Source organism: Dromiciops gliroides, chromosome X (assembly GCF_019393635.1).
Source record: "Dromiciops gliroides isolate mDroGli1 chromosome X, mDroGli1.pri, whole genome shotgun sequence".
NCBI lineage: Eukaryota > Metazoa > Chordata > Mammalia > Microbiotheria > Microbiotheriidae > Dromiciops > Dromiciops gliroides.
In genome coordinates, this window is record NC_057867.1 from 30,870,853 (window position 1) to 30,895,416 (window position 24,564).

Genomic DNA, 24,564 nt, shown 5'->3' on the forward strand with positions numbered 1-24,564 from the left:
CTCATTAGGTTCATATTTTACTACTCCTATAGCCTAGCTATAAATGAAGAAAACTTTGGGTTACCCCATGTACCCCAAGGAATCAGAAGCACACATATGACAAATCACAAATCCCCTATACATACATACATACATATATAGATATAAATATATACAATATATATTTACATATTGCTAAGTGTATATATTCACATGCATAGTATATTATACATTTTGACTCATACATGATTTTTCATATATCCTCTCTATGTTGGAAGATATGAGAATTCCTAGATTGTTTCCCCATTTCAATAGGAGTACCTCATTTATGAATGCTCATTCCCCCTCCCTTTTATGCCTATATTCTTTGACTATATCCCTATATGTGAGTATACATATGCTTCATGGGTATGTCAACTGGAGTCTGCAAATATTCTCTCACAAGTAAAGAAGCAGTGGAAAAATTTTCTCATATACAAAGAGCACACAAAAGGATCAATACAAGTGAACAGAGAGAGAGAATGTAAATTCCAGATTTTATGGGAATAGGGAAAATGTCAGTACTCATGGATATGGATGTAGAGTGAATATGTGAGTCCTCATGATTCCTAATATTCATGAGGAGATCAAATATACTAGTCACATAAAAGGATTTATAGAAAGAAGCAAGGACTTTGGGTAAATAAGGCTGAAAAGGAAGCCCCTGCCTACTTTTGTATAGGTATATAGTCCATCTTGATATTGATGGGTTATCATTTTATCAATATAATGGCCGACAAAAGAAGGAATGTATACTGTCTAGGAAAGAGGCTAGGACAGCTTCTATCTGAGTATGAATAGAGAGAATATATAGAAAATATATGAATTTTATTATATAAAAGATATAATCTTACATAGCTATATCTATATCTATCTATCTATCTATGTATCTATCTATCTATCTATCTATAAAGAATTCTCTTAAAATGGTTCAGCCATGAAAAAGAAGAGGGAGAATGGAAAATTTCTCCCTTACATGAAATTCCAGAGGAAATATTTGAATACTCATACATAGATAACAATATAGAAAGGCCAGAGGGATTAAAGAGGGGAGCAGTGGTCCATGGGGACAGAGAGGAGGGGGTCGGTGGGCATCAGTCCTGTTCCCTTTCGCCCCCTCCCACCAATCCGGCTCACAGATTGGCCAGGGCTAGGTAACGCCACAGGCAGCTCAAGGCACTTGTTGCTATGGAGGGGGGGGGTGCGTGGGTTCAGGGAAGATGAAAGAAATTCAATTGGTTATCAGGGGGAGAGATGCTGTCTCCAAGGCAACAGGTGAGTGGGATGTGAGCTGAGGCACAGGCAAGAAGCAGGAGGATTGGCTGGATGGAGACTCGTGCCTGGCTAAGGGAGGGACTGACGTCATCAGCCAGGAGCACTGTGTGGATTTGGGGAGGGGGGGTGCACCTTGCCAGAATCCATTCCCTTGACTCTCTTAGGACCCCTAGGGCATGGAATGGATATCTGACAGGGCCGACAAGCCAAGGGAACTGCGAAAACCCTTCCTAAGGCCAAGGATCCCGAGTATGGGAGAGCAGGGGTCAGCAGACATAAGTCCCAGACATCAGGACTCCTGCTCATGTTAAGGAAATGGTGCCCAAATGGTCCCTAAGAGACCTTGTCATTACACCCCACCCTGGGCTCTAAGGTGTTACAGACACAGTGAGATTGGGGAAAAATATATGAAAAGAGAAAATATGGGTACCCATGGATATGAATTGAGAGTGAATAGGTGAGTACGCATGATGCCTAATACCAATGTGGAGATAGAATCTACTACCACATAAATGGATTGACGGAAGGAATAAAGGATTTCTTGTGCATAAGGTAGAAAAGGAAGACCCTGAGTACTTTACTAGGGAAATATATGACTATAGATTTAACATTATAAAGAGAATCCGTCATCAGTTATAAAGAGGATTAGAAAAAATGGAAGATTCCTTCCTTACATGAATCTCCAAAGGAAATATTGATTACTCATAGATAAGAATATAGAAAGAGCAGAGGAATTAAAGAGGGGAACAATTGTCCATCGGGACAGAGAGGAGGGGGTCGGAGGGCATCAGTCCTGTTCCCTGTCATTTCCTCCCCCCATTCTGGCTCCCTGATTGGCCAGAGCTAGGTAACACCACAGGCAGCTCGAAGCACTTGTTGCTATGGGGAGGGGGGAATGCGTGGGTGCAGGGAAGAGGAAATTAAATCAATTGGTTATGAGGGGGAGAGATTCTGTCTCCAAGGCAACAGGTGAGTGGGATGTGAGCTGGGGCCCAAGCAAGAAGCAGCAGGATTGGCTGGATGGAGACTCGTGCCTGGCCAAGGTAGGGGCTGACGTCATCGGCCAAAAGCACTGGGTAGATTTGGGGAGGGGGGTGCACCTTGCCCAGAACCAGTTCCCTTGACTCTCTTAGGATCCCTAGGGCTTGGAATGGATATCAGAGAGGGCAGGGGACCTACCCAAAACCCACCAGAGGGCCGAGCTCCTGAGCAGAGGAGAAAAGGGGTCAGCAGACATAAGCCCCAGATCCCAAGACCCCTGCACAAACTAGGGAAAAGGTCCCCAATTGGCCCTTACAAGACCTTGTCATCACACCTCTTTTAGGCTTTAAGGTGTGATAGTCCTAGTGCAGTGGGGTTGGGGTGAGGCATTCTGGTTCAGGTGAAAAATCTATGGAGTGCCACGCCTTTTTTCCAATGTTTGGGGCTAGAATAAGGGCAGAGCTTGCTGGGAGGCTTGTTGGGGGCTGCCCCATAGGAAAGCATTCCACTCACTAGCAGGGATTTCTCACCTGGGCTTTGGCAACCAGGTGACATGTTTAGGTGGGGAGGGTTGAGAACAGACAAGGGGATAGAATCTGAAAATGAGCTGGGAGGTTTATATGCAATGGAGGGCCAGCAGAGGCCTAAGAGGTCATATGCTCCCACCTCCTCCTAGGACAAAAAGATAATTGAGCTCAAGGGAAGGGCAGGGACCTGGTCAAGGTCACAGGTCCAGTAAGGAGAGACCCAGGCCTAGAGCCCACATCTCTCTCACCTGGCAGCCGACCTGGCTTCCATCTTGGCCTGTTCCTTGTCTGACAGCCAAACTTGAAGATCCAAAGGTCCCTAGGCAAGTGCTTCCTAGAAGAAGATGTGCAGGTACCCCAAAGTGCTAGAGGTTCTGGGTGTCTTCAGGTAGGAAAGTTAAGGGGCTAAGGGAAGGGCCAATCCAGCTGCCCCCACCAACTCTGGGGTAACCTGGCCTACAGAGTGAGATGGCTGAGCATGGTGGAGCACTGGGTCTTCTTTGCATGGCTCTCTTCCACCTGAGAAAGAAGGACCTGCTCTCAGCAGAGCCGGCCTACTGGAACATTTTCATGGGGTTTGGGGTGTTTGTGTGGGCATGTAACAGGTTCTCTGCCCTCAGAGACCTTCAGCTTTAGTGAGAGAAAAGGAGCGACTTGAACATGCTACATATTGATAGCAAGTCCAAAGCCTGGGTCAAAGGAGGCTGGCCCTGGAGAGGCAGGGATGAAGAAGTGCTTGGGGGAGGTGGGCTGGGGGGAGGCAGTTGTGCTTTCAGTGATGGGAAGGAAGGGAAAGATCATCCATGCAAAAGAGATGGGAATTTTCAGCTGTGGCAAAGGTCTTGCTTGGTGTGCAGAAGGGAGCTATGGGAATCAGGGTGGGAAAAGCAGCCCAAATCACCCCTTCATGAGAGTTTCTGTGCTCTTTCCTTTTCCACCCTGGGCAGGACAGTGCAATATTTCCAGAATTATATAGAGTATATAGGGAAACTAATATATGTGAAAAGTGATAGAGAATTTATTTATACATATATGTACATATAAATGTAGAAACTATGAGACTCATATATGAAATGCCAGTGAACATATGAGTACTCCTATACTTAAAAATGGAATGATTAACAATATTTGTGAGGAGATAGAATGTAAGTCATATAAATGAATTTATAAATGGAAGAAATGACGTCATGTACCTAGTACTGAAGATAAAAAACTTGAGAACTTAGACATATGTTATCAGTACATACATTAACATAAATAATTACTGGTAATCTCTAGGAAAGGCACCCTATAGTCATATATAGGAGTACTTAGAGAGGAAGACAGAGATTATATATAAATGGGATGAATATACAAGTTTTTTATTATATATAGGATTATATAAACTCTTTATTTGTGTTTGTGCATATATACGCATACATATATGTGTGTATGTGTATATATATATATATATATATATATTTATTTATTTCAGGCTATAAGGAGTGTAATTCACTACTCCTAATGATAAAAGAGAGACTGGCAAAATGGAAGATTCCTCCTTTACATGAATATATGGAGAAAAACTTGAGCCCTCATAGATAAGACTATACAAAGCCAAGAGGTGTATGAAGGGAAGGGGGAACAGAGGACCTTCTGGACAGTCAAAAAGGGGTCTGTCGGCATCGGTCCTGGTCCCTGGGGTCTCCTCCCTCAGTCCCAGGTCCAGGACAACAGTCAAGAGACCCATTGGCATCTGGAGCCAGTTGTAGAGCCAGGGGAGAGGTGGATGGGCGGGGGGAGGGTTGCAGGGAGGGGGTGAGGATAAAATGAGCCTGAGAGGGTGTGGCAGGAGGAAGGGGGAAACGAGTTGGAGGGGGCCCTTGGGGGAGGAGAAAATGAGACCAATAGAGTGTGCGGGGCAGCAATGCTGTCTCCAAGGAGATGGTGAGGGGGATGGGGGCGGGGGTCCAATAGAAGGAGCGGCGGGATTGGCGGGAGGGAGACTCCTGCCTCACTCAGGTAGCCGATGACATCACCAGCTACTGGTGCTCAGCGGGGAGTTCACCTTGCCCAGACTCAGCTCTCCTTGGCTGCTGGCTCCCTGAGGATCCTGGGAGCTGGGAATGGCTACCTGAGGGGCAGGAGATGCCCGGGGACCAGACCAAAGCCCACCAGGACCCAAGTTGCTGCACATGAGGCCAGGGAACAGGCCTCAGGGAACAGGACTCCTTCCATGGTGGAGAAACCATCCCTTAATGTTCTCTATGGGACTTTGTTCCCCCTCCCTCCTTCCCCGAGGTCCGGAAGTGCCTGGGGCAGGGGGGCACCTCTGGCTCAGGAGGCAACTCCAGGAATGCCCAGGGGTTTTCTTCCAGCCTTAAGGGCTAGCAGCAGGACAGAGCTGCTGGCTGGGGACCAAAGCATCTGAGTAGCAGGGATTTCTCAGCTGGCCAGGGGCTGGTTGGTTAGTCTTGGGGGAAGGGAGGAAGGGGCAGGGAATGGGGTGGTTTGGACATGGGAGGACAATCTCCATGCACTGGTAGGTCTGGATATTGGAGAGTGTGGCAGGAGACTTCAGAGGTCACCTGGTCCAACCTCCTCACTGGAGCAAGGGGGCAGGGACAAGGCCAGGGTCACAGAGCCAGTGAGGGGCAGAGTCAGGCCTCCAGGCAAGGTCTCTGCTGCCTTCCAGAGCAGCTGCCTTCCACCTTGGCCTCTGCCTTCTGGGACAGCCAAGCTGCACGTGTAGAGAGCCCTTGGGAAGGGGCTCCCCAGAAGCAGTTGGGCAGGTTCCCATAGAGCTAGGGCTTCTGGGAGTCTTCAGTCACGACTATGGGGTGGAGTCAAAAGCAAACTAGCCCCTCTTCCCCTCAGGTCTGTGCCAGCCTTGGCAATGCACTTGCCAAAGCCTTGGCCCAAGGAGGCCAGCCTTGGGGAGGCAGGGATCCAGAACTGCTTGGTGGAGGTGGGCCAGGGGCAGCTGGGCTTTCCAGGACAGGTAAGAAGGTGCAGATCATCCAGAGAACACAGGTGGAAATTTTCAGCTCTGCATAGGGAATGACATGGCCCACAGAAAAGGGCTGTGGGGATCTAGGGGGGAAAGAAGCCTCAATCACTCCTTGACCAGAGCTCATGTACCCTTCCCTTTCCAATCCCAGTAGAATCTTTGGGGTTCTGGCCACCAGGGAAGAAGACTCCTCTCTTAACCTGCACAGATGAGACCCCTATGCCTAAGGTTGTCTCCTGTGCAAACAACTTGAAGAGGCCAGAAGCAGGAGCCACATCCAATTGTTTGTCAATATGAGGCCAGAAATAGAGAGAAAGTTCCCCAGGAGAGCTAGAAACACTTCCTCTACAGGTGTGCACTGATTGGAGGAAATCCTGTAGTTAATAGAAATCCAAAGGAAAGCACAACACAGAAAGGTGTGGCCTGCATTAAACACTCCAGTCTGTCCTATTCTATCCTATGAGATGGACATTAGGACAGAACCATATAGCCTCCCATTCTTTCACCCACTACACCAAGGAATGACCAGGGCATGGGATGGAAGTTGGGACATACAATGAAATGCTGAAACACGTAGGCTCCCACACTTATACACACCCATACACACACAGTCGTGTTGCCCCAGGACAATCATTTCATTAACCATTTCAATTGGTATCAATTAGGAATCCTGGGGAGGAGAGGAAAGGTGACCTCCAGAGGGCCTTCAGAAACATCTGACTGACTTGGGAGGTACAGAGGTCGGCCAGACAAAGGCAGGACAGCCTGAGAACCTGGAGTCCTGAGGAAAATCTCATGGAAAATGGTGTTGGGATATCTGGATGTGTCTCCTCAGAGGTGAGCATTCCCATCTTTCACATGTATTTGTACGGGTATGAGTACAAACCTCTTCTCTCTCTCCATCCATACATCTGAGAATGAATATGTGCTCTTTCTTTGTTCAATGTCTGGAATCTCTCCTACACTCATTTGTTTTTCATATTTCCATACTCCTAGATCCACTGTGTACATGAATCTACAGATAGCAATTCCCCCACATTGTCACCTACATGTGTAGATATTTGTCAGCTATCACTTATTCAGGATATATCTCTGCAAAGAGATAGTGATGTTTCTTGTGACACATGTATATGATTATTCTTATGTTCTACCCCTCTCTGTTGGCATGTATGGGCATTTATAACACAGACCTATATTCCACTATAGGTACGTTATTTGTGTGTACACATTCACTCCATAGTAATCTACATAACAGGTACCTTATTCTCTGTGTACATTTTTGTTTATGAGGACTGGTAGACGCTGGACACTCACAGGCAGGAGTCTCCATATATTCTGTCACAGGGAGAGAAGCAGTGGAATACTTTGTAGCAATAGAGAGAGGATATAGGAGGTCTCATATATGTGAATAGAGAGAGTGAGAATGTGAGTATTCGTACATGTAGGAAATGAGAGAACGATTGCTAATGTTCATGAGGGGATAGATGTTACAAAGCATATGGTGGCAGCTAGGTGGTGCAGTGGATAAAGCACTGGCCCTGGATTCAGGAAGACCTGAGTTCAAATCCGGCCTCAGACACTTGACACTAGCTGTGTGACCCTGGGCAAGTCACTTAACTCTCATTGCCTGAAAATTAAAATAAAATAAAATAAAAGCATATGATTGAATTTATGGAAAAAATAAGTGACTTTCAGCATAAAAGAATGAACAGAAATAATTTCAGGCCATATATAAAAAATATTATCTTTCTTCATATATCTGAGGTGTTTTATAATATCTATATAATTATTACCATAAGTATGCAGTTGGAATGTACAGGAAATGAATACTGTATCTTAAATATGAATACATATAGATGAAGATAGAAAATATATATGAATGCAATATCCAAGTTCTTTGCTATATATGGGATGGTATAAGCCCCCACTTCTCTCTCTCTCCATATATATATATATGTAGTTTTATATACATATATATATATATGTGTGTGTGTGTGTGTGTGTGTGTATATGTATACACACATATCGTCATATACATATGGGTATATATTTCTTTATTTTAGGGTTCTCAACAGAGTCATTCAGTATCCATGAAGAAGATAAGAGAGAGATTGGACGATTCCTCCCTCACATGAATACACAAAAGAAACTTTTGAGTAGTCCTGGGTAAGAATATACAAAGCACATTAGTTTTGAAGGGGGACAGAGAGGCATCTGGACAGAGTGGAGGGTCTCTGGGCCACAGTGGAGGTCCCCGGGGTCCTCCCCATCTGTCCTGGCTCCCAGAACGACCACATTCAAGTAACCTGGTTGGCAGCGCAAGGCACTTGTAGCAGTGTGGGGTGGAGGACAATAGGAAGCAGAGAAGGGAAAATGGGCAGGGGAGCATTTGGGAGACAGGAAAAGGAGCAAGAGGAGGTGTTGGAGAGGGGAAATGAGCCTATGAATGGGGTTTGGAGGCAGGAGAGGATTACAGCGAGGAGAGTGAGTGGGATTTCTGGTGGGGGCCAGTGAAGGGAGGGACGGGGTTGGCAGATGGGGCACTCCTGCCTCACCAAAGTCAGTGCTGACATCACTGGCCATTGAAACCCAGTGGGAGGTCCACCTTGCCCAGACTCACCTCTGCTGTGCTGGTGGCTCACTGAGGACCCCGAGGGCTGGGAACAGATGTCTGAGAGCCAAGAGATAGAGACACCAGAGGACCAGCTCAAAGCCCATCTGAGACTCAAGCTCCTAAGCATGGGAGACAAGGGCTCAGGAGACATAATCCCCAGAACCCAGAACCTCTGTCCACACTAGGGAAATGCTCCCCAACTGGACCCTTGTCATTACACCCAACTGAGCTCTACAATGTGACAATCTCTAGGAGACGCATTGGGGGAGGCAGCCCGAGATCAGGAGTCAGGGTCAGCAAGAATCATGGGTTTTACTCCAGGAGAGCCACTTGGTAGACTTCTCTATGGGTATGAGTAGAGAGAACATATGAAGTATATGAATTCCTTCACAAATCAGATATAATCCTATAGAAGTTTGTAAAGAGAATCCTTCTACAATTATCAAGAGGAATAGAGCTTCCTCCCTTACATGAATCTACAGAGGGAATATTGGAATACTCATGCATAAGAATATCCAAAGCTCAGGGATTCTGAGGAGGGGGGACTGAGGGCCCTCTGGACAGACAGCAGGGTGTCGATGCCCATCATTCCTGGTCCTTGGGGTCCCCTCCGTCCATCCCGGCTCCTGGACTGGCCACAGCCAGGTAACACCACTGGCAGCTCGAGGCACATGGAGCTTAGGGGAAGAGGGAATGCTGGGGTGCAAGTGGGGGACAATGAGATCAACAGGGTGTGAGGAGGAGCGATGTTGCTTCCAAGGGGACAGAAGAGCGTGATGGGTGTTGGGGCCCAGGCAAGGAACTGGCAGGATTGGCGGGAATAGGACACCTGCCTCATCAAGGTAGGAGCTGACATAACCAGCCATCAATGCTCAGTGGGACTGTCATCCTGCCAAATTCAGCTCCCCTTGACTCTCTGAAGACCCCTAGGGCTGGGAGTGGATAGTGAGAGGGGGAAAGGTCAGATATCCTGGCCAAAACACACCTGAGGTCCTGAACATCAGAGACAACAGGTCAGTGACATAGGCCCCAGACCCCAGAACTCTTGCACATCCTAGGGAAACAGTATCCAACTGGTCCCTAGGGGAACTTGTCATTACACCTCACTTGGGGCACTGAGGTGTGACAGTCTCTTTGAGATGGATGGAGAGGGCAGCTATGGTTCAGGTGTCTGGCCCAGGAATAACCAGGGCTCTTATTCCAAACAAGGACAGAACATGATAAGAAGAAGTTAGCCCAAGGAAATGCATTTGACTAGCAGGAATTTCTCATCTAGGGACTGGGAACCAGTGAACTTGAATGGGGCAGAGGGCAGTGGGGGGGGGCAGGGTTAGAATGGAAGTGGGGTTAGAATCTTAGTGACATTGTAGGTGTGGATAGAATGGAGACTACAAGAGACTTCAGAGGTCATTCTGCTCCAACCTCCTCATGTGAGAAGAAAGGGGAATTGAGATGTAGAGGAGGGCAGGGACTTGGCCAAGGTCACCCATCCAGAAAGGGGCAGACAAGGCCTGGGGCCATAACTCTCTTCCCAGATGGAAGCCAACTGACCTGTCATCCATCTGGGCTCCTCACTTCACTGACAGCCCAGTTTCATGGGCCAAAGGTCCCTGGAAAAGTGCTCCCCAGAAGCAGGTGGGCAGGTTTCCCAAACTGCTAGTGATTCTGGGAATTTTCACCTAGGAATGTGGAGTTAAGGGAAGGGCAAATAGAGCCCCAACCCCAAACCAACTTTGGGGCATCCTGGGATACATAATTAACTGAGTGGGCATGAACAAAATCCATGCTTTCCTTGAATGGGTTTCTTCCAATTGAGAAAGAAGGAGGGATGACCACTAGGTGCTGTAATCAGAGCCAACCTTCTTGAACATTTTTGTGTGGTTCGGGGGTGTTAGGCTAGGCAAGGTGCATGCTTCCTGCCCTCAGAGTCCTCCATGTTTAGTGAAAGAAAAGGAGTGACTTGAACATGCAGGATGTGGCAGCAAGCCCAAAGCTTGGTCAGAGGAGGCTGGCCCTGTAGAGTCACGGATCAAGAAGTACTTGGTGGAGGCGGGCAAGGGGTCACATGGGCTGACAGTGATGGGAAACGAAGTGAGGATCACCTGCAAAACAGAAGTGGGAAGGGTCATGTGTATAAAGGGACCGGGGAACAACTAGGTGGCACAGTGGATAGAGGACCGGCCCTTGGTCAGGAGGTCCTGAGTTCAAATCCGGCCTAAGGTGCTTGACACTTACTAGCTGTGTGACCCTGAACAAGTCACTTGACCGCAATTGCCTCACCAAAAAAGGGGGGAACGTATTGGGATGCAGAAAAGTGTTCTGGGAATCTAGGAGGAAAAAGAAACCCCCAAATCTTCATGATCAGAGCTCTTGTGACCTTTCAGATCATGGGCAGGACATGTGGCTTCTGTGCCCCAAGGAAAGAGGGCTTCTCCCCCTACCTACACAGATGAGCCTCATGGATACCTACCCCTGAGGTCTCTCCTGCTGCAGTCTGCCTGAAGAGGCCAGAAGCAGGAGCCAAACCCACCTGGTTGTCATTGAGGCCAGAAATGGAGGAGACCAGCTTCACTAGGAGAGCTAGAGACACTTGGTGAACAGGCCCACACTGATGGGAGCCAATATGGTAGTTAATAGAAGGAAAGCACAAGGCAGAAAAGTGTGGCCTACAATAACAGACACACCAGTCTGACCCACTCCAAAGCCTCTTAGGACACACACACACACACACACACACACACACACACACACACCAATACACACATACGAACAGAAAGACATAAGCTCCCACATTTGTATAAACTCATGAACATTTAGTACATTTGTATCATAACAATATTTTAATCTATATCAATTAGTAATCTCGATTAGGAGACACAAGGGAATCTCCTCAGGGTCTTCAGAAACAGAAAGTTGGGAGGTGGGGCACAGAATGGCAAAGCAAGCTGAGAACTTTAACTCTTAAGGGAAATTTCATGAGAAAAAAAGGCAGAATGATTGGCCTTAGACAAGATGTCTTCCACAAGCGCTCCTATCTTCCATGTCTCTTTCCATGTCCTCTTCTCTCACTATATCCATACATCTCAGGTCTGAAAGCTTCTCTTTCTGTATTCATGGGATTGAATATTCCTCCGTACCATACTGAAGTTCATATTATAGCATACTTCAATCCTCTCTATAAATGAATTAAAAATATGGGTTCTCCCCATGGATTCTAGGAAATCAGATACACACACACACAAACACACACACATACATATACACACACATATATATATACATATATATGAGAATTTATAAATTCAGCATACTTACATAAATATATATGGGTTTTATATTTTTCCCTTTTTATTCAAATGCATGGTTTTTCCTATATCCTCGCTAGATGTTGGCCTATATGACGATTCCTAGGGCTTTTCCCTATTTTGTTAGGACTACCTCATTTGCAAATACTCATTCCCTCCCTGTTCCTCTATGTATAAATGTCCATATTCTTTGGCTATATGCCTATATAGGAGGACACATACACTGGGTCTGTACATTGACTGGAGTGTGCCAATATTCTCTCACAAGTACAGAATCAGTGGAATACTTTTCAGATATATGGAGGGCAGAGAGGAGATCCAATATATGGGAATATATAGAGTGAATATATATACAAGAATATAAACATGAATAGAGAAAATATGGGAACTCATGGATATGAATTGAGAGTGAATATATGAATGCTGATGATTCCCAATATTCCTGAGGAGATAGAATGGACAAGTCAATATGAAGGGATTTACAGAAAGTGCCAAGGACTTCCTGCACATAATGTTGGAGAGAAACGAATTTAGTTCTCTTATATATGAATGTATTCCGTCTTCATATAGAAGAGTTATCATATATTATCAATATAATTTTTATATAAGCAAGAATTGACACTATATGGGAGAGAGACATGGCAATCATCTATATGAGTTTGAATAGAGAGAATATATCCAATATATGAATTCTTTAATACAAAGGATGTAATCACATTTATATAATTATATATATAAGATTATGAAGAGAATAATTCAGGCTTTATAAAGAGGAATAGAGAGAATGGAAAATTCCTCCTTTACATGAATCTGCAGATGAAATATTTGAGCCCTCTTGGATAAGAATATACAAAGCCCAGGAGTAGAGAAAAGGGGGGACAGTGGGCACACTGGACAGACACCCTGGGGTTGCTAGGCATCAGTGCTGGCCCCTAGGGTCCCCTCCCTCCTTCTGGGCTCCAGGATTGGCCACAGCCAGTTAACTCCACTGGCAGCCCAAGCCACTTGTAGCTGAGGGGAGCGGTAATGTGTGGGTACAGGGAGGGGGAAATGAGACCAATGGAGTTTGAGGGGCAGCGATGCTGTTTTCAAGGAGACAGATGAGTGGGATGCGGGGGCTAGAGCACAGGAGAGAAGTGTGGATTGGCTGGAATGAGACACCCCCTCAGCAATATGGGCGCTGACGTCACCATCTATCAACACTTGGCCAAGGGTAAGGGTTGGGGGCGAAGAGGGAGGGGTCAGCCTTGCCCAGACTCTGCTCTGCTTGGCTCTCTGAGGACCCCTAGGCCTGGGACTGGATGTCACAGAGGGAAGAGATGCCAGGGGAACTGACCAAAGCCTACCTAAGGCCCAGGCTCCTGAGCATGGGAGAGCAGGGGTCAGCAGACATGAGTCCCAGACATCAGGACTCCTGCCCATGCTAAGGAAATGGTGCCCATCAAGTACCTAAGAGACCTTGTCATTACACCCCCCCTGGGCTTTAAGGTATTACAGATCCAGTGAGATGTTGGAGAATATATATATATATATGACTAGAGAAAATATGGGTACCCATGGATATGAATTGAGAGTGAATAGGTGAGTTCTCATGATGCCTAATATCAATGAGGAGATAGAATCTACTACCACATAAATGGATTTCTGGAAAGAACAAAGGATTTCTTGCATATAAGGTAGGAAAGGAAGACCCTGAGTACTTTACTAAAGAAACATATGGGGGCAGTTATGTGGGGAAGTGAATAAAGCACCAGCCCTGGATTCAGCAGGACCTGAGTTCAAATGCAGCCTCAGACACTTGAAAGTTATTAGCTGTGTGACCCTGGGCAAGTCACTTAACCCTCATTGCTCCACCAAAAAAAGAAAGAAATATATGACTATAGATTTAACATTATAAAGAAAATCCTTCATCAATTATAAAGAGGATTAGAGAGAATGGAAGATTCCTCCCTTACATGAATTTCCAGAGGAAATATTTGATTACTCCTAGATAAGAATATGGAAAGACCAGAGGTAATAAAGTGGGGGGCACTTGTCCATCGGAACAGAGAGGAGGGGTCGGTGGGCATCAGTCCTGTTCCCTGGCATTCCCTCCCCCTATTCGAGCTCCCTGATTGGCCAGAGCTAGGTAACACCACAGGCAGCTCAAGGCACTTATTGCTATGGGGAGGGGGAGTGCGTGGGTGCAGGAAAGATGAAAGAAATTCAATTGGTTATCAGGGGGAGAGATGCTGTCTCCAAGGCAACAGGTGAGTGGGATGTGTGCTGGGGCCCAGGCAAGAAGCAGCAGGATTGGCGGGATGGAGACTCGTGCCTGGCCAAGGTAGGGGCTGACGTCATCGGCCAAAAGCACTGGGTGGATTTGGGGAGGGGGGTGCCCTTTGCACAGAATAGGTTCCCTTGACTCTCTTAGGACCCCTAGGGCTTGGAATGGATATCAGAGAGGGCAGGGGACCTACCCAAAACCCACCAGAGGTCCAAGCTCCTGAGCAGTGGAGAAAAGGGGTCAGCAGACATAAGCCCCAGATCCCAGGACCCCTGCCCATACTAGGGAAATGGTCCCTAATTGGCCCTTACAAGACCTTGTCATCTCACCTCCTTTAGGCTTTAAGGTGTGATAGTCATAGTGCAAAGGGGAGGGGGGGCAATCGTGTTCAGGTGGCAAATCCATGGAGTCCCACGGCTTTTTTTCCTGTGTTTAGGGCTAGAATAGGGGAAGAGCTTGCTGGGAGGCTTGTTGGGGGCTGCCCCATAGGAAAGCATTCCACTCACTAGCAGGGATTTCTCACCTGGGCTTGGGCAACTAAGTGAGTTGTTTAGGTGGGGAGGGTTGAGAACAGACAAGGGGGTAGAATCTGAAAATGAGCTGGGAGGTTTACATGCAATGCAGGGCCAGCAGAGGCCTAAGAGGTCATCTGCTCCCACCTCCTCCCAGGACAAAGATAAGTCAGCTTAAAAGAAGGGCAGGGCCCTGGTCAAGGTTACAGGACCAGGAAGGGGAGACCCAGGCCTGGAGCCCACATCTCTCTCACCTGGCAGCTGACCTGGCTTCCATCTTGGCCTGTTCCTCCTCTGACAGCCAAGGTTCAAGATCCAAAGCTCCCTAGGCAAGTGCTTCCTAGGAGCAGATGGGCAGGTTCCCCAAAGTGCTAGAGGTTCTGGGGGTCTTCTGGTAGGATAGTTAAGGGGCAAGGGAAGGGCCAATCCAGCTGCCCCCACCAACTTTGGGGTAACCTGGCCTACAGAGTGAAATGGCTGAGCATGGTAGAGCACTGGGTCTTCTTTGTTCCTCTATGTACAAATACCCATATTCTTTGGCTATATTCCTATATAGGAGGACACATGCACTGTGTTTCTACATTGACTGGAGTGTGCCAATATTCTCTCACAAGTACAGAAGCAGTGGAATACTTTTCAGATATAGAGAGGACAGAGAGGAGATCCAATATACGGGAATATATATATACAAGAATATACACATGAATAGAGAAAATATGGGTACTCATGGATATGAATTGAGAAGGAATATATGAATGCTGATCATTCCCGATATTCGTGAAGAGACAGAATGGACAAGTCATATGAAGGGTTTTATAGAAAGAGCGAAGGACTTCCTGTATAAAAGGTTGAAGAGGAACCACCTGAGTACTCACATTTAGGAATATATTCTGTATTCCTATAGGTGAATTATCATATATTATCAATATAATAATTTATATAAGAAGGAATTTATACTCTATAGGAGAGAAACTTGGCAATCTTCTCTATGAGTCTGAATAGAGAGAATATATCAAATATATGAAATCTTTTATATATGGGATATAATCTCATATTTATATAATATATTTTTAAGATTATAAAGAGAATGATTTAGTCTTTAAAAAGAAGAAAAGAGAGAATGGAAAAGTCCTGTTTACATGAATCTACAAATGAAATGAGAATATACACAGCCCAGGGGTATTGAAAAGGGGGGACAGTGGGCCGAATAGACAGACAACCTGGGGTTGCTAGGCATCAGTGCTTGTCCCTGGGGTTCCCTCCCAACTTCTGGGCTCCCGGATTGGCCACAGCCAGGTAACGCCACTGGCAGCTCAAGCCACTTGTAGCTATGGGGAAGGGGTAATGCATAGGTGCAGGGAGGGGGAAATGAGACCAATGGGGTTTGAGGGGCAGCGATGCTGTTTCCAAGGAGACAGATGAGTGGGGTGCGGGAGCTGGAGCGCAGGAGAGAAGCATTGATTGGCTGGAATGAGACTCCCCCCCTCACCAAGGTAGGTGGTGACATCACCGGCCATCAACACTTGGATGCCAGTGAGGGTTGGGGGCGAATAGGGAGGGGCCGGCCTTGCCCACACTCTGCTCTGCTTGGCTCTCTGAGGACCCCTAGGGCTGGGAGTGGATGTCAGAGAGGGAAAAGAGGCCAGGGGAACTGCCCAAAGTCTACCTAAGGCCCAGGCTCCTGAGAATGGGAGAGCAGGGGTCAGCAGACATGAGTCCCAGACATCAGGACTCCTGCCCATGCTAAGGAAATGGCACCCAACTGGTCCCTAAGAGACCTTGTCATTACACCCCGCTGGGCTTTAAGGTGTTACAGACCCAGTGAGATGGGGGAGAATATATATATATGAATAGAGAAAATATGGGCACCCATGGATAAGAATTGAGAGTGAATAGATGAGTACTCATGATGCCCAATAACAATAAGGAGATAGAATTTACTAACACATAAATGGAATGATGGAAAGAAGGAAGGATTTCTTGTGCATAAGGTAGAAAAGGAAAACATTGAGTACTTTACTAAAGAAATATATGACTATAGTTTTAACATTATAAAGAGAATCCTTTATCAATTATAAAAAGGATTAGAGACAATGGAAGGAAATTCCTCCCTTACATGAATTTCCGGAGGAAATATTTGATTACTCATAGATAAGAATATGGAAAGATCATAGGTATTAAAGTGGGGGGGCAATTGTATATCAAGATAGAGAGTAGGGGGTCGGTGGGCATCAATCCTGTTCCCTGATGTTCCTTCCCCCCATTCCGGCTCCCTGATTGGCCAGAGCTAGGTAACGCCACAGGCTGTTCGAGGCACTTGAAGCTATGGGGAGGGGGGAGTGCGTGGGTGCAGGGAAGATGAAATGAAATCCATTGGTTATCAGAGGGAGAGATGCTGTCTCCAAGGCAACAGGTGAGTGGGATGTGTGCTGGGACCCAGGCAAGAAGCAGCAGGATTGGCTGGATGGAGACTCGTGCCTGGTCAAGGTGGGGGCTGACGTCACTGTCCATCAGCACTGGGTGGGGGTAGGGAGGGGGTTGCCCCTTCCTCAGAATCTGTTCCCTTGACTCTCTTAGGACCCCTAGGGCTTGGAATGGGTATCTGAGAGGGTAGAGAGGCCAGGTGACCTACGCAAACCTACCAGAGGTCCAGACTCCTGAACAGAAGAGAAAAGGGATCAGCAGACATAAGCCCCATACCCCAGGACCCGAGCCAATACTAGGGAAATGGTGCCCAACTGGCCCTTACAAGCCTTGGACATGACACCTCCCTTGGGCTTTAAGGTGTGACAGTGCCAGGGATATGGGGGTGCCCAGGCCCAAGTCTGTTTCAGGAGGCAAGTCCATTAAACCCCAGGGCTTTTATTCCAGTCATTAGGGCTATAATAAGGGAACAGATTGATGGTTGGGGGCTGCCCCAAAGGAAAGCATTGAAAAGGAGTGACTTGAACATGCTAGAAATGGTAGCAAGTCCAAAGCCTTGGTCAAATGAGGCTGGCCCTTGTGAGCCAGGGATAAAGAAGTGCTTGGTGGAGGTGGGCTGGGGGGAAGCTGGGCTTTCAGTGATGGGAAAGGAGGTGAAAATTATACACATAACAGAAGTGGGAAGTGTCATGGGTAAAAGGGGACCTGCTTGAGCTGCAGAAAAGTATTCTGGGAATCTAGGAGGAAAAAGAAGCCCCAAATCTCCAAGACCTTTAATATCATGGGCAGCTCATTGGGGTTCTGCCCCCCCCCAAGGATATAGGGCTTCTCCCCCAACCTACACAGATGAGCCTCATGGACTCCAACCCCTGAGGTCTCTCCTGCTGCAGTCTGCCTGAAGAGGCCAGAAGCAGGAGCCAAACCCACCTGTTTGTCATTGAGGCCAGAAATGGAGGAGACCAGCTTCATTAGGAGACCTAGAAACACTTGGTCAACAGGCCCACAGTGATGGGAGTCAATACCGTAGTTAACAGGAGGAAAGTACAACACAGAAAGTTGTGGCCTACAATAACACCAGTCTGACCCACTCCAAAGCCACTTAGGACACACACACACACACACACACACACAAACACACACACACACAAACAGAAAGACATAAGCTCCCACATTTGTATAAACTCATGAACCTTTGGTACATTTGTATCATAACAATATTTTAATCTATATCAATTAGTAATCTTGATTAGGAGACACAAGGGAAACTGCTGAGGGTCTTCAGAAGAGAAAATTGGGCAGTGGGGCACAGAATCGCAAAGCATGCTGAGAACCTTAACTCTTTTTTTTTTTTTTTTTAGTGAGGCAATTGGGGTTAAGTGACTTGCCCAGGGTCACAGAGCTAGTAAGTGTTAAGTGTCTGAGGCCAGATTTGAAGTCAGGTCCTCCTGACTCCAGGGCTGGTGCTCTATCCACTGTGCAACCTAGAAGCCCCACCTTAACTCTTAAGGAAAATTTCATGGGAAAAAAGGCAAAATATTTGGTCTTAGACAAGTTGCCTTCCATGAGCACTCCTATGTTCCATGTCTCTTTTCACATAGATGAGGACTCATCTCTTCTCTATATATATCCATAAATCTCAGTACTGAAAGGTTCTCTTTCTGTATTCATGGGAATGAATATTCCTCAATAGCCCACTGAAATTCATATTTTAGCCTTCATATAAGCTCGCTACAAAAACAAAGGGGGGGGCATCTAGGTGGCTCGGTGGATAGAGCATCGGCCCTGGATTCAGGAGGACCTGAGTTCAAATCTGGCCTCAGACCCTTAACACTTATTAGCTGTGTGACCCTGGGCAAGTCACTTAACCCCAATTGCCTCACCAAAAAAAAATACCACCAAAAAACAAAACATATATGCTCTCTATAAACGAATCAAAAATATGGGTTCTTGGGGGAAGCAAGGTGGTGCAGTGGATAGAGCACTGGCCCTGGATTCAGAAGGAGCTGAGTTCAAATTTGACCTCAGACACTGGACACTTACTGGCTGTGTGACTTTGGGCAGGTCACTTGACCCTCATTACCACCCACACAAAAAAAAAATGAAAGAAAAAGGAAAAAAAGGAAAGAAAAAAATATGGGTTCTCCCCATGTATTCTAGGGAATCACACACACACACACATATGTGAGAAATTATAAATTCACTATACTCATATATATACTATATTATCCCTTTTTACACAAATGCATGGTTTTTCATATACTCTCTCTATATGTTGACCTATATGAGAATTCCTAGAGCCTTTCCCTTTTTCGATAGGACTACCACATTTGCAAGTACTCATTCCCTCCCTCTACCTATATGTAAAATACCCATATTCTTTGGCTATATTCCTATATTGGAGGACACATATACTGTGTTTTTAAATTAACTTGACTCTTCCAATATTCTCTCGCAAGTTCAGAAGCAGTGGAATACTTTTCAGATATACAGAGGACAGAGAGGAGATATATGTGAATATAGAGGCAATGTATATACAAGAATATATATATATATATATATATATAAATAGAGGAATTTGGAGTACTCATGGATATGAATTAAGAATGAATATATAGGGGCAGCTAGGTGGCGCAGTGGATGGAGCACCGGCCCTGGAGTCAGGAGTACCTGAGTTCAAATCCGGCCTCAGACACTTGACACTTACTAGCTGTGTGACCTTGGGCAAGTCACTTAACCCCAATTGCCTCACTGAAAAAAAAATTAAAATTCAAAAAAAAGGAAAGAGTATATGAATGCTGATGATTCCCAAAATTCATGAAGAGATAGAATGGACGAGTCACATGGAGGGTTTTACAGAAAGAGCCAAGTACTTCCTGTATATAAGGATGAAGAGAAACGACCTGAGTACTTTTATTTAGGAAGATATTATGTCTTCCTTTATAGGCCTTATCATATATTATCAATATAATCATTTCTAAAAGAAGGAATTTATACTCTGTGGGAGAGGGACTTGGCAATCTTCTATATGACTATGAATAAAGAGAATATATCCAATATATGAAATCTTTTATATATGGGATATAATCTGATATATATATATAAGATTATGAAGAGAATGATTCAGACATTATAAAGAGGGAAAGGGAGAATGGAAAATTCCTCCTTTACATGCATCTACAGATTAAATAGTTGAGCCTTCTTGGAAAAGAATATACAAAACTCAGGGGTAGAGAAAAGGGGGGAGAGAGGGCCGACTGGAAGACAACCTGAGGTTGCTAGGCATCAGTGCTGGTCCCTGAGGTCCCCTCCCACCTTCCTGGCTCTCGGATTGGCCACAGGCAGGTAAGGCCACTGGCAGCTCAAGCCACTTGTAGCTGAGGGGAGGGTGGAATGTGTGGGTGCAGGGAGGGGGAAATGAGACCAATAGGGTTTGAGGGGCAGCGATGCTGTTTCCAAGGAGACAGATGAGTGGGATGCGGGGGCGGGAGCGCAGGAGAGAAGCGTGGATTGGCTGGAATGAGACACCCACCATCCCAAAGTAGGCGCTGACGTCATTGGCCATCAGCACTTGGCCATGGCTGAGGGTTGGGGGCGCATAGGGAGGGGGTCTGCTTTGCCCAGACTCTGCTCTGCTTGGCTCTCTGAGGACCCCAAGGGCTGGGAGTGGATGTCAGAGAGGGAAGAGAGGCCAGGGGAACTGCCCAAAGCCTACCTAAGGCCCAGGCTCCTGAGCATGGGAGAGCAGGGGTCAGCAGACATGAGTCCCAGACATCAGGACTGCTGCCTATACTAAGGAAATGGTGCCCAACTGGTCCCTAAGAGACCGTGTCATTACATAGCACCCTGGGCTTTAAGGTGTTACAGACCCAGGGAGATGGGGGAGAATATATATAGAACTAGAGAAAATATGGGCACGCATGGATATGAATTGAGAGTGAATAGGTGAGTACTCATGATGCCTAATACCAATGAGGAGATAGAATCTACTACCACATAAATAGAATGATGGAAAGAGGCAAGGATCTCTTGTTCATAAGGTAGAAAAGGAAGAACCTGGGTACTTTAGTAGAGAAATATATGATTATAGATTTAACATTATGAAGAGAATCTTCATCAATTATAAAGAGGATTAGGGAGAATGGAAGATTCCTCCCTTACATGAATTTCCAAAGGAAATATTTGATTACTCATAGATAAGAATATAGGAAGAGCAGAGGGATTAAACTGGGGGACAGTTGTCCATCAGGACAGAGAGGAGGGGGTCGGTGGGCATCAGTCCTGTTCCCTGGCATCCCCTCCCCTCATTCAGGCTCCCTGATTGGCCAGAGCTAGGTAACGCCACAGGCAGTTCGAGGCACTTGTAGCTATGGGGAGGGGGGAGTGCGTGGGTGCAGGGAAGATGAAATGAAATTCATTGGTTATCAGGGGGAGAGATGCTGTCTCCAAGGCAATGGGTGAGTGGGATGTCTGCTGGAGCCCAGGCAAGAAGCAGCAGGATTGGCTGGATGGAGACTCGTGCCTGGCCAAGGTAGGTGCTGACGTCATCGGCCAAAAGCACTGTGCGGATTTGGGGAGGGGGGATGCACCTTGCCCAGAATCAGTACTCTTGATTCTCTTAGGACCCCTAGGGCTTGGAATGGATATCTGAGAGGGCAGGGGACCTACCCAAAACCCACCAGAAGTCCAAGCTCCTGAGCAATGGAGAAAAGGGCTCAGCAGAAATAAGCCCAAGATGTCAGGACCCCTGCCCATGCTAGGGAAAAGGTCCCCAATTGGTGCTTACAAGACCTTATCATTACACCTCTTTTAGGCTTTAAGGTGTGATAGTCCTAGTGCAATGGTGGGGCAGTCATGTTCAGGTGGCAAATCCATGGAGTCCCACGGCTTTTTGTCCTGTGTTTAGGGCTAGAATAGGAGAAGAGCTTGCTGGGAGGCTTGTTGCGGGCTGCCCCATAGGAAAGCATTCCACTCACTAGCAGGGATTTCTCAGCTGGGCTTGGGCAACTAAGTGAGTTGTTTAGGTGGGGAGCATTGAAAACAGACAAGGGGGTAGAATTTGAAAATGAGCTTGGAGGTTTACATGCAATGCAGGGCCAGCAGAGGCCTAAGAGGTCATGTGCTCCCACCTCCTCCTAGGACAAAAAGATAATTGAGCTCAAGGGAAAGGAAGGGACCTGGTCAAGGTCACAGGTCCAGTAAGGGGAGACCCAGGCCTGGAGCCCACATCTCTCTTACCTGGCAGCCGACCTGGCTTCCACGTTGGCCTACTCCTTGTCTGACATCCAAGGTACAAGATCCAAAGGTCCCAAGCACGTGTTCCTAGAAGCAGATGGGCAGGTTCCCCAAAGTGCTAGAGGTTCAGGGGGTCTTCAGGTAGGATAGTTAAGGGGAAAGCAAAGGGCCAATCCAGCTGTCCCCACCAACTTTTGGAGTAACCTGGCCTACAGAGTGAAATGGCTGAGCATGGTAGAGCACTGGGTCTTCTTTGCATGGCTTTGTTCCACTTGAGAAAGAAGGACCTGCTCTCAGCAGAGTCTGCCTACTGGAACATTTTCCTGGGGTTTGGGGATGTTTGCCTAGGCACATTACAGCTTTTCAGCCCTCACAGTCCTCCATGTTTAGTGCGAGAAAAGGAGGGACCTGAACATGCTACATATGTAAGCCAGTCCAAAACCTGGGTCAAAGGAGGCCAGCCCTGGAAAGGCAGGGATCTAGAACTGCTTGGGGGAGGTGGGCAGGGGGTACTTGGGCTTTCAGGGATTGGAAGGAAGGGAAAGATTATCTAGAGAACACATGGGAGAAAGTGTCAGCTCTGCAAAGGGATGTCGATGCCTGGGCTGGGGAAGGGGCCCTGGAACTAAGGTCGAGAAGAGAAGCCCAAGTCAACCCTTGAGTATCATTTCCTTTGCCAACCTGGGCAGAGAGATCAGTTGGGTTCTAACCACCAGGGAATTGGGCTTCTCCCCAGAAGCCTCATGGACACCTACCCCTGGGGATGTCTCCTGATGCAAACTGCCTCAAGAGGTCAGAAGCAGGAGCCAAACCCAAGAGTTTGTCAAATGAGCCCAGAACTAGAGGAGAGCAAGAGCAAGTTCACTAGGACACCTAGAAGAAACATTTCCTCAGCAGGGGTGCACTGATGGGATCAAATCCTCTAGTGAATTGAAAGCTAAAGGAAAGCACCACTCAGAAAGGTGGAACCTGCCCTAAACACACTCCAATCTGCCCTATTCCAAAAATGTGAGCAATGATAGAACAAGGGGATGCAAGTTGAGACATAAACACTGTTGGACACATGCTCACACACGTACACAGAGATACATAAGGTCCCACAGTTATAACCCCCCAATACACACACAAAAATTGGTGAACCTCCGGTGATATTTTAAAAAATATTTTAATCTCTATCAGCTAGAGTTCATGAGGGAAAAAGGGAATGTCTAGGTTCTTCAAAAACATCTAATTCAGGGGCAGCTATGTGGGGCAGTGGATAGAGCAAGGGCCCTGGATTCAGGAGGACCTGAGTTCAAATCCAACCTCAGACACTTAACACTTACTAGCTGTGTGACCCTGAGCAAGTCACTTAAGCCCAATTGCCCTACAGAAAAAAAAAAGAACGAAAGAAAAGAAAAGAAAAAGATCTAATTGACTTGGGAAGTTTGGAGGATGTTTAGAGAATGGCAAAGCACTCAGGAACCTAAAACACCTGAGGAAAATCTCCTGGCAAAAAGGCAGAATATATGGCCCTACATATGGAACTTATTTTAGATGAGCATCCCGTTCTTTCCTGAGTATTTGGACATGGAAGTGTAGTCACCCTTCTCACTATATCCATGCATCTTAGTACAGCTAGGGTCTCTTTCAGTCTTCAGAGGAATGCATATTCTTCCCTAACTAATCTCATTAGGTTCATATTTTACTACTCCTATAGCCTAGCTATAAATGAAGAAAACTTTGGGTTACCCCATGTACCCCAAGGAATCAGAAGCACACATATGACAAATCACAAATCCCCTATACATACATACATACATACATATATAGATATAAATATATACAATATATATTTACATATTGCTATGTGTATATATTCACATGCATACTATATTGTACATTTTGACTCATACATGATTTTTCATATATCCTCTCTATGTTGGGAGATATGAGAATTCCTAGATTGTTTCCCCATTTCAATAGGAGTACCTCATTTATGAATGCTCATTCCCCCCCCTTCTATGCCTATATTCTTTGACTATATCCCTATATGTGAGTATACATATGCTTCATGGGTATGTCAACTGCAGTCTGCAAATATTCTCTCACAAGTAAAGAAGCAGTGGAAAAATTTTCTCATATACAAAGAGCACACAAAAAGATCAATACAAGTGAACAGAGAGAGAGAATGTAAATTCCAGATTTTATGGGAATAGGGAAAATGTCAGTACTCATGGATATGGATGTAGAGTGAATATGTGAGTCCTCATGATTCCTAATATTCATGAGGAGATCAAATATACTAGTCACATAAAAGGATTTATAGAAAGAAGCAAGGACTTTGGGTAAATAAGGCTGAAAAGGAAGCCCCTGCCTACTTTTGTATAGGTATATAGTCCATCTTGATATTGATGGGCTATCATTTTATCAATATAATGG

General features: G+C 46.2%; 1 long non-coding RNA gene across 2 annotated transcripts in view; it reads left to right on the forward strand.

Moving 5' to 3' along the window:
* Positions 1 to 1,435: 1,435 nt before the first annotated feature.
* LOC122733367 overlaps positions 1,436 to 24,564 on the forward strand; it is a 97,219-nt gene continuing 74,090 nt past the window's right edge. For both annotated transcript variants that reach the window (XR_006353824.1, XR_006353823.1), the window contains exons 1-3: positions 1,436 to 1,750; positions 6,456 to 6,627; positions 7,854 to 7,956. This is a non-coding gene — a long non-coding RNA (uncharacterized LOC122733367). The remainder of the gene's footprint in view (positions 1,751 to 6,455; positions 6,628 to 7,853; positions 7,957 to 24,564) is intronic.